General features: G+C 40.5%; 1 non-coding gene across 1 annotated transcript; it reads right to left on the reverse strand.

Moving 5' to 3' along the window:
- Positions 1–506: 506 nt before the first annotated feature.
- On the reverse strand, positions 507–613 carry LOC141644631 (small nucleolar RNA R71). Its single transcript, XR_012544243.1, has one exon. It is a non-coding gene; the product is annotated as a small nucleolar RNA R71 (small nucleolar RNA).
- Between the last annotated feature and the right edge of the window lie 12,774 nt (positions 614–13,387).

Below are 13,387 nucleotides of genomic sequence, written 5' to 3' on the forward strand. Positions count from 1 at the left end.
GACTTGCTAGGAGAACTTTGAGAGGTATTGGTGAGGTTGTAGATATTCAACCAAATACTATTGAGTTCATCAACCCTTTTGCAAGAGAAGGTGAGGAGAACCCAACACAAAATCCAACACAAAATCACCCCACAATGCCTAAGTTTTCATCACATTCCGTACCCACCGAGGAGAACCTACCCAATGGTACTCCCACACCACAACATCTAACCGGAAATTTTATTGCCAAATCCGCATTTATCCAATTAGTCGAAAGAAGCCAATTTTGGGGGATGCCAAGTGAAGACCCTCACTCTCATATGGAGACCTTTTGTGACTATTGTGATGCGATTTCTCAAACCGGTGTAACTGAAGACCAAATTCGATGGGTCTTATTTCCTTTTTCTCTAATTGGCACCGCAAAACAATGGTTGAAAGGCCTTGATAAGGCTACTCTCGGAATTGACTCTTGGAAGAAGTTGGCTCTAGCTTTCTACAAAAAGTTCTATCCACCGGAAAAGACTAACATGCTAAGAGCTCAAATTACGGGCTTTAAGCAAAGAGATGAAGAATCTTTGTATGAAGCTTGGGAGCGATTCAAGAGAATTTGTCGCTCATGTCCTCACCATGGACTTAGCGAGTGGTTTTGGTACAACAATTTTGGAACGGTCTTTATGAAGATTCAAGGAACATTCTCAACATGGGATCAAATGGAATGTTCACCGAAGTTGATGACAATCAAACTTGGAACAAAATTGAGGAAATGGCGGTCCATAACTCACAATATAGTAGACCTCGCAAGGCTACTAGAGGAGGAAAGCATGAAGTGGACTCCATTACTCAATTGGGTGCTCAACTTAGTGCTCACATTGATACCATCAATTTGATGTTTGAAAAAGCTATGGCTAGACTTGAAGAAGCCTCAAAATCACCAAAGCATCATGTTAATGCCATGACGGCATCTTCATCAATCCTAAGTGGGATATGTGAAAATTGTGGAACTTTGGGACATGACCAAAGTGAATGTAGGGGAACAAATGAACAAGTGAATGTTTTCCAAGCATACAAGAGTGGTACCCCTTATTCCAACTATTACAATGAAAACATCAAATTCCATCCAAATCTCTCATACAAAAGCCAAAATGTTCAAAACCCTCAACCAACATACACCCCACCTCCCATGAGAAACCAAAATCAAAGACCCTTTTATAACCAAAACCAAGGTTACCAAAATCAAACTCCATAAAATAAACAAAATGACCAAGGTTTTAATGTTCAAAAAGCGGTCATCCAAATGCAAAAGAATCAACAAGAGTTTTTCACTCAAATGCAAAAGGATAGTCAAGCAAAGGAAATCACCATCAACAACATCCTAGCTCACACCAAAATGTTGGAAACCCAATTGACTCAACTAGCATCTTCAAGCTCACAAAGACAAAAGGGGCAATTACCACCTCAAAGTAATCCCCCAAGACATGAAACGGTTAGTGCCATTCACTTGAGAAGTGGTACAAGGTATGAAGCACCGAAGAAGCAAGTTGAGGATGAAGTTGTGGAAGCTAGTGACAAAGAAGAAATTGTGCAAAACTCCAAGGATGGAGAACCATCAAAAGAAGAAATTTCAAAGAAAAATGAAGACAAGGTCAAGGAGAAGGAGCCCATTGTGATTAGACTTCCTTTTCCAAGTCGTCAAGCCAAGCCCAAATTTGATGACCAACTTGAAAAATTTATGAAAATTGTGAAGAATTTGGAAGTCTCAATTCCTTTTACGGAATTAATCAATCACGTGCCGGCCTATGCAAAATACATGAAAGACATCCTCACAAAGAAGAAGTCAATCCGGAAGCTTGAGACTATCGCCTTCACTAAGGTGAGTAGTGCAATACTTCAAGGGAGTTCACCTCCAAAACTCAAAGATCCGGGAAGCTTCTCAATACCGTGTACCATTGGCGACACCACGATCAAAAAAGCCTTATGTGATCTAGGGGCTAGTGTGAGTGTTATGCCGTACTCGGTGAGTAAAAGGTTAGGGATGGGAGAGCTTAAATGCACCAATATCACACTCCAAATGGCCGATAGATCGACGAAGACACCATTAGGGTTAGGGTGGACTTTCTCATTGTTGACATGGAAGAAGACTCCAACATTCCAATCATTCTAGGAAGACCTTTCTTACACACCGCGGGTGCGGTGATTGATGTGAAGCATGGAGAGCTCACTCTAGAAGTGGGAGATGAGAGCATAACTTTCAATCTTGACAAGACCATGAGAGCTCCCCGTTTGCATTAACCATGCTTTATGGTTGATCATTATAGCCGGAAGGATGATAGGAAGAAGTCGGAATTCCAATGGAAGAAGAAAATTGAAGATGCTCCATTCAAAGAGCAAGTGAATTGTAACAAAGAGAGCTTGAAAAGCTCACCAAAGTCAAGCAATGAAGAGGATGGCCTCATTGGCCAAGACAAGAAAGTGGGAGAATTGTCTCTATCAACTCAAGAGATCTTTAGTGATCAAGTAGATGAAGTTTGTAGTCTTTGGGACGATGAGTTTGAAGGGATTTTCAATCCCTATATTGGTAATGCTATCGATCAAGACCGACATGAAGCACAACAAGGGCAAAGATCTATTGAAGATCTTTATCATAATAATGAACAAGCTTTTGACTACTTTTTCAAGGTGTTGAGCAACATCAACAACACCTTGGACATGCCCCCATGACATCTCACTAAGGATGAGAGTTTGGTGGAGTCCTCCCTAAACCACCATTTGTAAATATTTCTAACTCCCTAACTCGCATTTTAATTCTTACATTGCATTTTTGTCATTTTTGGATTTTTATGCTTTGATCAAGATAATTATCATTTTTGAGAGAAGTGAGGGAGGGACTAATGATTTTAATTGATGTGTAGTGCTTTAGCTTAGTGTGGGGATAGCAATTGCCTAGGCTATTCATGCCTTAGTAGTGCCCCTACAATGAAGAACACGGGATTTGAAGAATGAAAAATCACACGGGATATGCAAGTGCACGGATAGAACTGAATCCGGGTAAAACAGGGAGAATCCGAGCGTCTTCATGGGAATCCGCCCGTCTTCAGGCAATCCGGGCGTCTTTGTCAGAATCCGCCCGTCCATTTTAACTGAGAATTTGAAATTTTGGGACTGTTAAAGAATCCGAGCGTCCTGGAAGAGAAGACGCTCGTCTTCAGAAATCCGCCCGTCCTGGAAGGAAAGACGCCCGTCTTTTTGGCTGTGAAAAGCAAGAAATCTCACTGTCTGAGAATCCGCCCGTCTTCAGCAGAAGACGCCCGTCACGCAATTGATAAATCCGAGCGTCTTTGCTGAAAGACGCCCGTCTTTAGGCGAGAATTCTGAACCAAAAAAGAGGCAGAATCCGAGCGTCCCGAAGGAAAGACGCCCATCTTCCCCTGCTGTTTCAAATTTTTCGGGTATTTTAAATACCCCTCCCACATTCATTTCTTCATTCCTTCATTCAAAACACTACCCATAAACCCCAAAACTCAAAACCCTCATCCTCTCCATCACCAAAACAAAATTTCCTCAACCAAATTCAACAAAATCAAATCCAAACTTCCTTTTAACAACAATTAATCACTCCTCTTCCAACAAAAATCAAACCAAGCACCAAAATCTTCAACCTTTGAGTCAATTTTTGAAATTATAAAGGCAAAGCCTTTCATCTTAAAATCGATTTGGGTATACTTGGAAATTGAAGATTTTCACTCTTTTCTTGGTTAAATCATCAATGGCAAGAACAAAAGGATCAACAAAGGCACCTAAGGCAAAGGCACTCTCAACAAGACAAAAATGTCTTCAAGCAAAGAAAGCCTCATTGGCTATGGTGGTAGCTAGTTCAAACTTGGAAGTTCAACAACAACAACCTCCCTTGGAAGCAACAACATCAACAACTCCGGAAATTGCTCAATTATCAAACTATCCGGAGGTAATTTTCATTTCTAACTCCCATAGGGATACATTTGCCAAGTATGCTAGAAAATCCTTTGTATCCACCAAATTCATATGTGAACATGCCTTGAACAAATTAGGTGTCCTTGAACAAACGAAAGCCTTCTTTGAAGCCATGGGGTTGGGAAATTTTTTTGCTACAAGAGAATTGGCATACCCCTCCCTTACCTTAGAATTCTTGAGCTCTTTGAAAGTTACTAAGGTAGAGACTAGAGAAAACATCGAGTTCCGCCTTGCCAATGTGAATAGGCGCATCACCTTTGATGAATTGGGTAAAGTATTGGGTCTTAGTGATTCACCTAGTTATTTCAAGAATCCCGACAAGTATGACCCCTCTCCTCTTTGAAAGGCGATTTCCGGGAGGAAATTTGAGAACTATCATGCTAGTCGTGCTCTATTAGTCCACCATCCGGGCATTAGAGTGTGGCACAAGGTCATCGGAAATACTATCATTACAAAAAAAGACACTAACCACTTTACCAAGCTCGATTGTGTTCTTCTTGAGTCGGTCTTAAATATTGGAATGGAATTCACCAAGCCTTACAATTCTCTAAGGCTTTTGGTGGAAAGATGGCTAAATGTTGATTGTGGAAAGCAAGGCACCACCGTTATTGTAAATGGAGGTCTAGTCACTCTTTTGGCTAAGTTCTTTGATCCGAATTTCAACAAGGATAGCAAGTATGTGGCGAAAAAGGGGGGTCATCTCATTGACATGGATGCTATGATTAATAAGTACAAGTGGGTTACCCATAATCCTCTTGACACCAAGTATGGGTGGCTCACCAATGAGGCTAGATCTTTTACTTTGCCTTCCAAGATATGCCGTTTGAGTGTCCATCGGACCAACTACCTTCTTCTCCTCTCAAAAGAAGCCGAATACATCATCCGTCAACAAAGGGGTGAAATTGAAATGCCCTCTTCCTCCATTGTCACACCACCCTATCCATTCAAGTATCAAGAGTTCAAACCCGAAGGTGTTGAAGCAAGCAAAGACTATATGACTCTACTTATGCAAGAGATGCACAAACAAGCTTTTAAGGATCGGGAAGATGCATACTTAGCCCAATATCCACCCCTCCTTCATTTAGCTAGGCAAGGACTACTTGATCCTTCATGTCCTTTGCCTAGTTGGGCGGATAAGGAAGTCTTCTTTCCAAGTGCATATAGGGGTGAGATACCGGGTGACGATGAGGTTGTCGGTGATGAGGTTGTTGATGAAGAGGTAAATGAAGAGGAAGAGGCTAATGAAGAAGACGAAGAGGATGATAAAGGCAGTAAGCAAGGAAGTGAAGAGGGAAGTGGTGATGAGTCCACTTCTATTGAGGAAGATTATGACAATGATGATATGGTGGAAGATTAGCAAGCTTTGGAGGCTCCTACCCTCTTGAGGTTTGTCTACTTCTTTCTTTGTTTTATTTATTTATCTTGATCATGGTTGGAGTAGTCCTAGAAACATAGGGGACTAACACCTCGGCCCCATTGAGGTGTTCTTATTTCATTGTTCCCACTTTTGAAAATCCAAAATGACAAATTTAGTTTCATGCATTGCATCTTGTGTGCATGAACTACCCCCAACTTTAGGACATTAGAAATAATGTCTATCTCGGTTTGGGGAAGTACATGCATACGCAACGGGATATAATCTAAATTACGCTCTCCGTCATAAACAAAAAGACATGCATCATGTAGTGTAGATTAGTGTAGCTTGCATTTAGTGTAGAAATCATGCATCATGTTTGCATAATTTCCCATCATTTTGGCCATTGAGGACAATGCCCATATTAGTGTGGGGATGGGGAATTCTAACTTAGCTTTTATTCAAAAAACCAAAAAAATCAAAAACACTTCGAAAAACCATAAAAATTTGAAAAATTGAAAAACCAAAAACAAGTTCATTTCCTTTGTAGTGTAGACTTGTATATATTACTTGTATATATTGTGTTTGTTCTATACTTGTCCACATTGATTGACTACGCCACATCCGAGACATGAGGATATTGAAGACCGCATGGTATGATCTTTCCAATCTCCTTTTTCCTCTTTATGTTAATGACTATGTGGCTTTATTTTGATTGATGCGGTATAACAATGCGAATTTAGGACTTGCATTTAGTTTATATGGCAGATTAGTTGGTAGAATCATATGCATTAGGATGTATATATGATTAGTTGCATCATGGCATGTAGTTTGCATGGTTAGAAAATTTTGTGAAACCGTCTACTTGGGAAGCTTGACAAGTGTATATAGGCCCTAGTAGATGTTTTTTCTTCTTAAGACTTTGCTTGTTAGAATACTCATAAAACACCCTAGGATGTGTCATACTAGTATCCTTTGACCCATGGCTTAAGGCCTAGTCAAGAGTACCTTGTGGTGTGATAACTCCTTGGCTACCGTTTATTCCAAGGTGACCCTTGAAACCATGCATCCATCATTCATCCATGTTCTACCACACATTTTTGTCATCAAAGGGAATGAGCACAAAAAGAAATCAATTTGAGTTCAATGAAATGAAAAGTGAAAGAAAGTTTGCAAAAATGCATCAAATGAAAAGAGGAGCAAAAATAGACTCTTAAAGCTTCAAATATAAGGCACTCTCACTACATATGGGGTGACTTTCAAAATGTTCAAAAAGAAATGCAAAAAGTTGAAAGTTGTCAAGTATTGAAATGCCAAAAATCAAAAGAAATGGCAAAAGAAAGTGTTCTCAAATGTTATATGCCACAAGAAATTGGGGGGAAAAACAAAAACAAAAGCAAACTCCCAAATGAAACTCAAATATCTATTGATCCCTTTATCCATCGTATCCATTTTTGTGCATGGTAGAGAGGGGACGACCCTTCTTCTTGTCTAGGCAAGAGGGGGAATTCCGCGATCCTCCAGTGTTTCTAACACCATAGGGAGTCTATTCTTGACAAAATCATTTAACGATTGAGGACAAAGGTACCCTAGCTTGACACAATTTGGAGGTGATTTATTGGTATCCTTCTAGGATTAGTAGTTTGAAGAAATTGCATCTATGAAGGAGTGTGTACCCTTGAATTGCTTCCCTTGTAGATAATTTCCGCCACTTAGATGAGGAAAGTGGCTATTCTTTTGTAGATGCATCCATTACTTGATTTTATGTGCTTAATGTTTGGATGTGTCGCCATTTTGGCAAGACCCACCTTGCCTTGCAAGAAGGCATCCTACCTCATGGTTGTCTTGTTGTGAGTTAAAGGGGCGGAGTGAGACCCGCTAATTGTCTCATATCGGCTATGTTATTATGTTAGTTTAAATAATGGTCCTAGTCTTTGTCACTTCTTTACTCGGGACGAGCAAAGGTTCGGTTTGGGGATATTTGATGTGACCATAATTAGAGCATATTGAGTCCCCGAATTAGCCTTGTTCCCATGCTTTTTAGTGCATATTTGGGTCATTTATTGTCTTTAGTTCTTTGTTTTGCATATTCTTTGAGGTTTTGATCCCTTGGTAGGAAAGGAGTGCAAACCTTGCATTTTCATGGCAAAATGAGGCTAAATTGATTGAATTCAATGACCAAGCATCAAGGAGAGACAAGATTAGAAGGCCTTTGTACATACTATAGTAGATGGGCAATGATGAGAAAGGATCCTTGCATCCCCGAGGAAATCCTCAAGGATTTTATGAAGAAAAAGGAAGAAAAGAAGAAGGAACAAGACTGCCTGACAATCCGTGCGTCTTCCCCTGAAGACGCCCGTCCACCACCCACAACCCGTGGGTCTTCCTCAGCTGGACGCCCGGGCAAAACCACCCAAAGACGCCCATCCTCCTTCACAAGACGCCCGGGTAGAAATCACCAAATCCGCCCGTCCCGTGCTAAAGACGCCCGGATTCCCAGGCAGTCCCATTTCGTCTTCTTCAAGCTTCAAGGAAGGATGCACATCTTTTTCTAGAGACCGGAGTCTCCCTAGAGACCGGAGTCTCCCAAAAGAGACCGGCGTTTCCTCAACAAGGGACTTAATCGTCATTTAATCCCTTAGTTAACCCTAATTCATGCACCTAATCCCCACTATAAATACTCCATTAGTCTAATTAGAAGACCATGTTCTTCTTAGCAATCTTTAGAGTAGTTAATATAAATCAAATCTCTCTTTAATCTTGTAATCAACATTTAATCAAGTTTTAATACAAGTTTTATTTCCTTAATCTCTCTCTTGTTCATCCTTTATTTTGGGTAATTGAAGATTATTTGGGTTATTATTGGGAGATTGACAACCTTCCAATCAAGCATCAAGTACTTCTTTTATTCTTTGCTTTATTATTGGAATCATTAGTAGGTATAATTCTCTTAATCCCTTTTTAATTATTGTTAATCACTTTTATTTATTCATCATGTTTCACTTTGTTGGTATGATTAATAACCTTGTTAGCATGTTCAACATGATAATGAGTGAGTAGTTTCTTTAACTAGGGTTAATGGGTAATTATGGGAAACCAAAACGGGGAATGATTGATGCTTAAATTAATATGCTTTCATAGTTTATTTGCTTGCTTGTTGTGATCTCAACTTATGCACATGTTATGTTTGATGAAATGTGAGCCTATGAATCCTTGCATTTTTTACCCATCACCTATCTTTTCAATGAGACTTGTAAGACATAAACCAACTCGAGTCTCATTAGACCATGCATATTGTTGAGTAGGGAAGACTAAGTCGACTTGTAGGTGTTTTACAATCTAATCGATTCGGCTCCGGGACCCAAACTTTCCTAGGATTGTAAGATATAAACCAACTCGATCCATCACAAACAATAATTGCTTGCTTATAACTTGAGAATATGTTTGTGTGATCAATTCCCATGAATCCCCTATGACCCTATGACACCCTAGTGCTTTTTATCAATTGTTTACATCCCTTTTAATTCATCTTGCTTGTTTAATTTCATTGTTATTTAGTTTAGTGACCTTCTGTAATACCCGCCCTTTTAGGGACCCTTTGACCAGAGTTGACTGACCTTCGTAGCGAGAATAATCCTTAGAAGTGCGTGCCAAGTTACCTTGGGTTGTGAGTTGTGAGTGGTACTCGATAGAGTAGAGGCTACTCGATCGAGTAGCGTGGTTACTCGATCGAGTAGGGGGACACTCGATCGAGTATGTGGGACACTCGATCGAGTAACGGGTTTTCAGCAAGGGTTTTTAATCGCGTTTTGTTAAATCCGCAAATCATTTCCACCTTATTTCTTCAATCCTTTAGTCGCCTCTTTCCCTTCCCTTCACCATAAAACCTCCATGGAAGCCTTTGTAGGTTCTTGTGCCTTAGGAGAGCGTAACTCGAGTCGGGTAGCGGTCTTTTGCCGGGTTTCTCCTTGTAGGTATGTCGTCATCATCGTCTGTATCCTTGTCTTTGCAGTTAGGGTTTGCTTGGTAGTGATAGATGATTATGTTGTGGTTATAGGTGTTGCTTGATGGCTGGATATGTCGTATGTTGGTGTGGATTGGTTGCAGTTGCTTAAAGGTAGGTTCGCCTACTCAGTTTCTGTGGATAATCTAGTGTCTCGATTGTTGTGTCGTTGTTGTTGTATTGTGGTTGTGTTTGCGTGGCAGCGTATATACGGTTGTTGGTTGTGTTGTGTTGCAGATGTCTGTGATTGTTTGTCTCTGGTTCTCGAGATGTATTCTCGGCTGAGTGGAGTCACATGCGGGAGTGGCCTCACGCCCTAGTTTCGCCCTCCGTGGAACCCGCCACGGGAGGGGATGTGCACATTAATGGGACAGGGTTATCGCTCGGTATGATGAGCGGGGCTTAGGTGGGAACGGCTGCGGTCCCCCACTGGCAGGGCTAGTCCAGTGGACAGTCGGTGACGGAGATTGATCGGAGTGGGTGTGCTTGTGTGTGTGACTGATTGTATTGTGTTGTGTTGATAGATGTTGTTGGTATTGTCGTGTCTTATCTGAGTACTGACCTTGTGTGGTTGTCTTATGTGTCTGCCGTAATCCCTTATGGTGAGCAGTCTGTCTTAACAGGCGTTGATGTCGTCGATAGCTGGAGTCCGGGCAGGGATGAGTCTTCACGAGATTTGATAGTAATAGCGAGTAGCCTTTGAGTTGTAACCTTTATATTGTTTGTTGGTTTTAAATCACTTGTAATATAACATAATAGTTCTTTTATCGACATTTGCTTATTACTGTCCTCGGGCAACCGAGATGGTAATGCCCTTATATGCTAAGGAAGGCCTAGTTAAGGCTCCTCTGGATATGGGGGTGTTACAAAGTGGTATCAGAGCGACCCTGCGACCGTGTGGTGAGCCCGTGGTCGGGAGTACCCGAGTCATACACCTAGGGGGAGGATTATGGGCTTGGCTGCGGTCAAGTTGGAGGCACAACGAGGACGTTGTGTTCTTTAAGTGGGGGAGATTGTAACACCCCAGTTATTGAAAATAAGGTTATCCCACATCGGGGAATTGACGAGGTTGTGATATGTTTATAAGGGATTCCAACCCACCACTTAGTAACAAGGCCTTGTGCTTTTGGGCTTAAGTGAGGACAAGTAATGGGCCCAAAGGTACGTATCCCATCTTATTGGGTTGTGTTACGACCGTGGTGGGTCGGGTTGTTATAAAATTGTAACACCCCAGTTATTGAGAGTAAGGTTATCCCACATCGGGGAATTGAAGAGGTTGTGATATGTTTATAAGGGATTCCAACCCACCACTTAGTAACAAGGCCTTGTGCTTTTGGGCTTAAGTGAGGACAAGTAATGGGCCCAAAGGTACGTATCCCATCTTATTGGGTTGTGTTACGACCGTGGTGGGTCGGGTTGTTATAAAGTGGTATGAGAGCGACGATTTTGGAACCTGTAACAAATGAACTTAATGAATGTAGTGAGTCTAATAAAATGAACCTGGTGTATGTATAATGGGAGCCCCAGCTGATGCTAGATTTTGGGTGAGTAGGCGCCCTCATTTCAAAATCTTGGCCCCATGGTACTTAAGCCAGTCATAGGGTATGGGGATGTGGAGTCCGTGTGTATGTATGTAATGTGTGTGTTAATTGTGTCAGAATTATTTGTGGTTGAGTCCTTGCTAACGTAGATATGGGTATAATAGTTGCGTTTGGATGGTGTATAGTGAAGTTTTGGCATGATTAGTGAGTTTGTACGATGGTTATGAGAAACGTGACAAGAATTTATTTGATAGAAATGCGTGAAAATGTGAAAGTGTATGCCGTGATATGAAGGTGATCATGTTAGTGTTTGCTTCAGGTTGTTAATAACGGTAATCATATAAGAGTTTATAATTCCTACTGTAGCTATAAAGATGATAGTTAAAGAAGTGTTGAGTTATAATATGAGACATAGCATATAGTAATGCGTTTAGGCCTTGCTTATTGGGTGAAACTTTCCGCTGCGTGACGATCGATTTATGTAGAATGATTTGCTTATGATTGAATTTGGAACATGATAGGCCTTAATTTTCTATGTAGAGTATGCATTTATATGACATATGAAAGAAGGAATTATCGTTAATTATATGTTTCATGTTGATGTGAACACGAGTTTGGTAGTAATGTGGTAAGATAAGGTTAAGTATAGTATGATGACATGATTATGCTTATGAATGACTCGGTAGCAGGTAAACCGAGTTGGGTAATTTGTTGTAGCGTAATATGACATGAACCTTATTTGTTGAGACGGTATGATACGCATGAGTAGTAATGGTAATACACGAGCAAGTGTGATAATTAGTGGCGAATTCCGAACTTAGTTTGGGATCGACACGCGATATTGTTTTTGCAGGAATCTTCAATTTACTTCGTATTTCTGACCGTGTACCTAACTATACTTGACCGAGTGCGAGTGCTTACTAGACCGAGTAGACCTCACTCGATCTAGTTAGGAAGCTATGACGTCGGGATGTGGAAATTTTCTGCAAATACTCGACGAAATAGCGCCTACTCGATCGAGTAGAGGGCACTCGATCGAGTACCCTAGACACTCGATCGAGTAGGTTACTATACAGTGATTCTGCGGGTTTCTTAAAACCCCTAATTCTTCTTATTCTCCTCATTCCTTCTTCTTTATTTCGACCCATAAGCTCTTATAATCCTCAAAAACTCTCATAATCTTATAGTGTGGTGACTGATTTTGGGTTCTTTCTTCTTAGTTGTTTGTATTCTTTTACTTTCCTACCTAATCAAGGTATGATTTCTTCCCTATTTACATGTTTTTATGCCTTTAAATTTGTTGGGATGATGGTATAATCTGAAATTTTCGATTCATATGGGCGAATTGTTGCTTTTAATTGTTGCAATATGATTCACATGCTTCCCTTTCATGAACATTGGTGATTAATTGCTGTAAAAATAGACTAGAAATCGCGAAATTTGGGGGCGAATTTTTTAGGGTTTGCAAAAATCAAAACTGATTTTGGGTTGTTTTTACATGTTATATGATAAAATTGAACACTATATTTGGTACATATCATGTTGAAGGACGAATTTTGGTGATTTTCACCTTAAAACTTGCCTTAAAACTCCGTCTGAAAAGTGCCACAAATTGAAATTCGTTTGCTATATCTGAAATTGGTGTTGCATATGATTGTTTAAGTAAGGGTTCAACTTCAATGTCATAGTGGTGATGTTAATTGATGGAGAATATGTCAAAATCATTACAGCTGTAGAGACCGTCTGACAAGTCTAAATGAGTTGTTTGTTTCTAACATTGAAGGTTGATGATGATATGTTTTAAATTACTTTTCTATGAATATGGAAGAATATCTCACATGTCATAGAGTATGCACCTAGAATAGAATTTGAATCATGCTAGGATGTTAGAATTGGTTGAGTATATTGTGTTTATCATGCTCAACTTTTCACAACTAATGAATATGAGTTGCTACAAACTGAATTTGCATATCAAATTTGGGAACTTGTTGGTGAGTATGTGTACCTAGCTGAGTATGTGAAGTTCAATTGCGTGAATTATATGCCTTACATGTTTATGCAAGCTTGTTTAAATATATGCTGAAACAGATGCCGAGATTGAACATAGGGACCCGACAAAGCAAAAGAGGGAGGGCTTCACAGCCTGAGACTGGGGAAGGGAGTGGACCCGTGGTACCCGCGGTACCGGAGTACCCTTCGGTAGTGTTTGTAGATTTTAAACAGAGAGAGCGTTTTGTGGTTTTGCAAAAACGCAAAATGAGGCCAACTCGGTGTGTGGATACCACACTTCTGACTGATTTGGGAATAGAGACGGATGTCTGTCACATATTTGAGACCTTGGGCTTTACGGGGTTGTACCGGCTGAGGAAACATTCCTACCCTTTTCTTACTTTGGAGTTTATGAGCTCCTTTAGTTATGACCCAGCTGCCCAAACCGTTTGAGTTTCGGTTGATGAACACAAGTTTCTTGCTTACCATGGACCTTTTCGCTTCTCACCTTGGGTTGGCCAAGCCTCCCAAGGA

Source organism: Silene latifolia, chromosome 2 (assembly GCF_048544455.1).
Source record: "Silene latifolia isolate original U9 population chromosome 2, ASM4854445v1, whole genome shotgun sequence".
NCBI lineage: Eukaryota > Viridiplantae > Streptophyta > Magnoliopsida > Caryophyllales > Caryophyllaceae > Silene > Silene latifolia.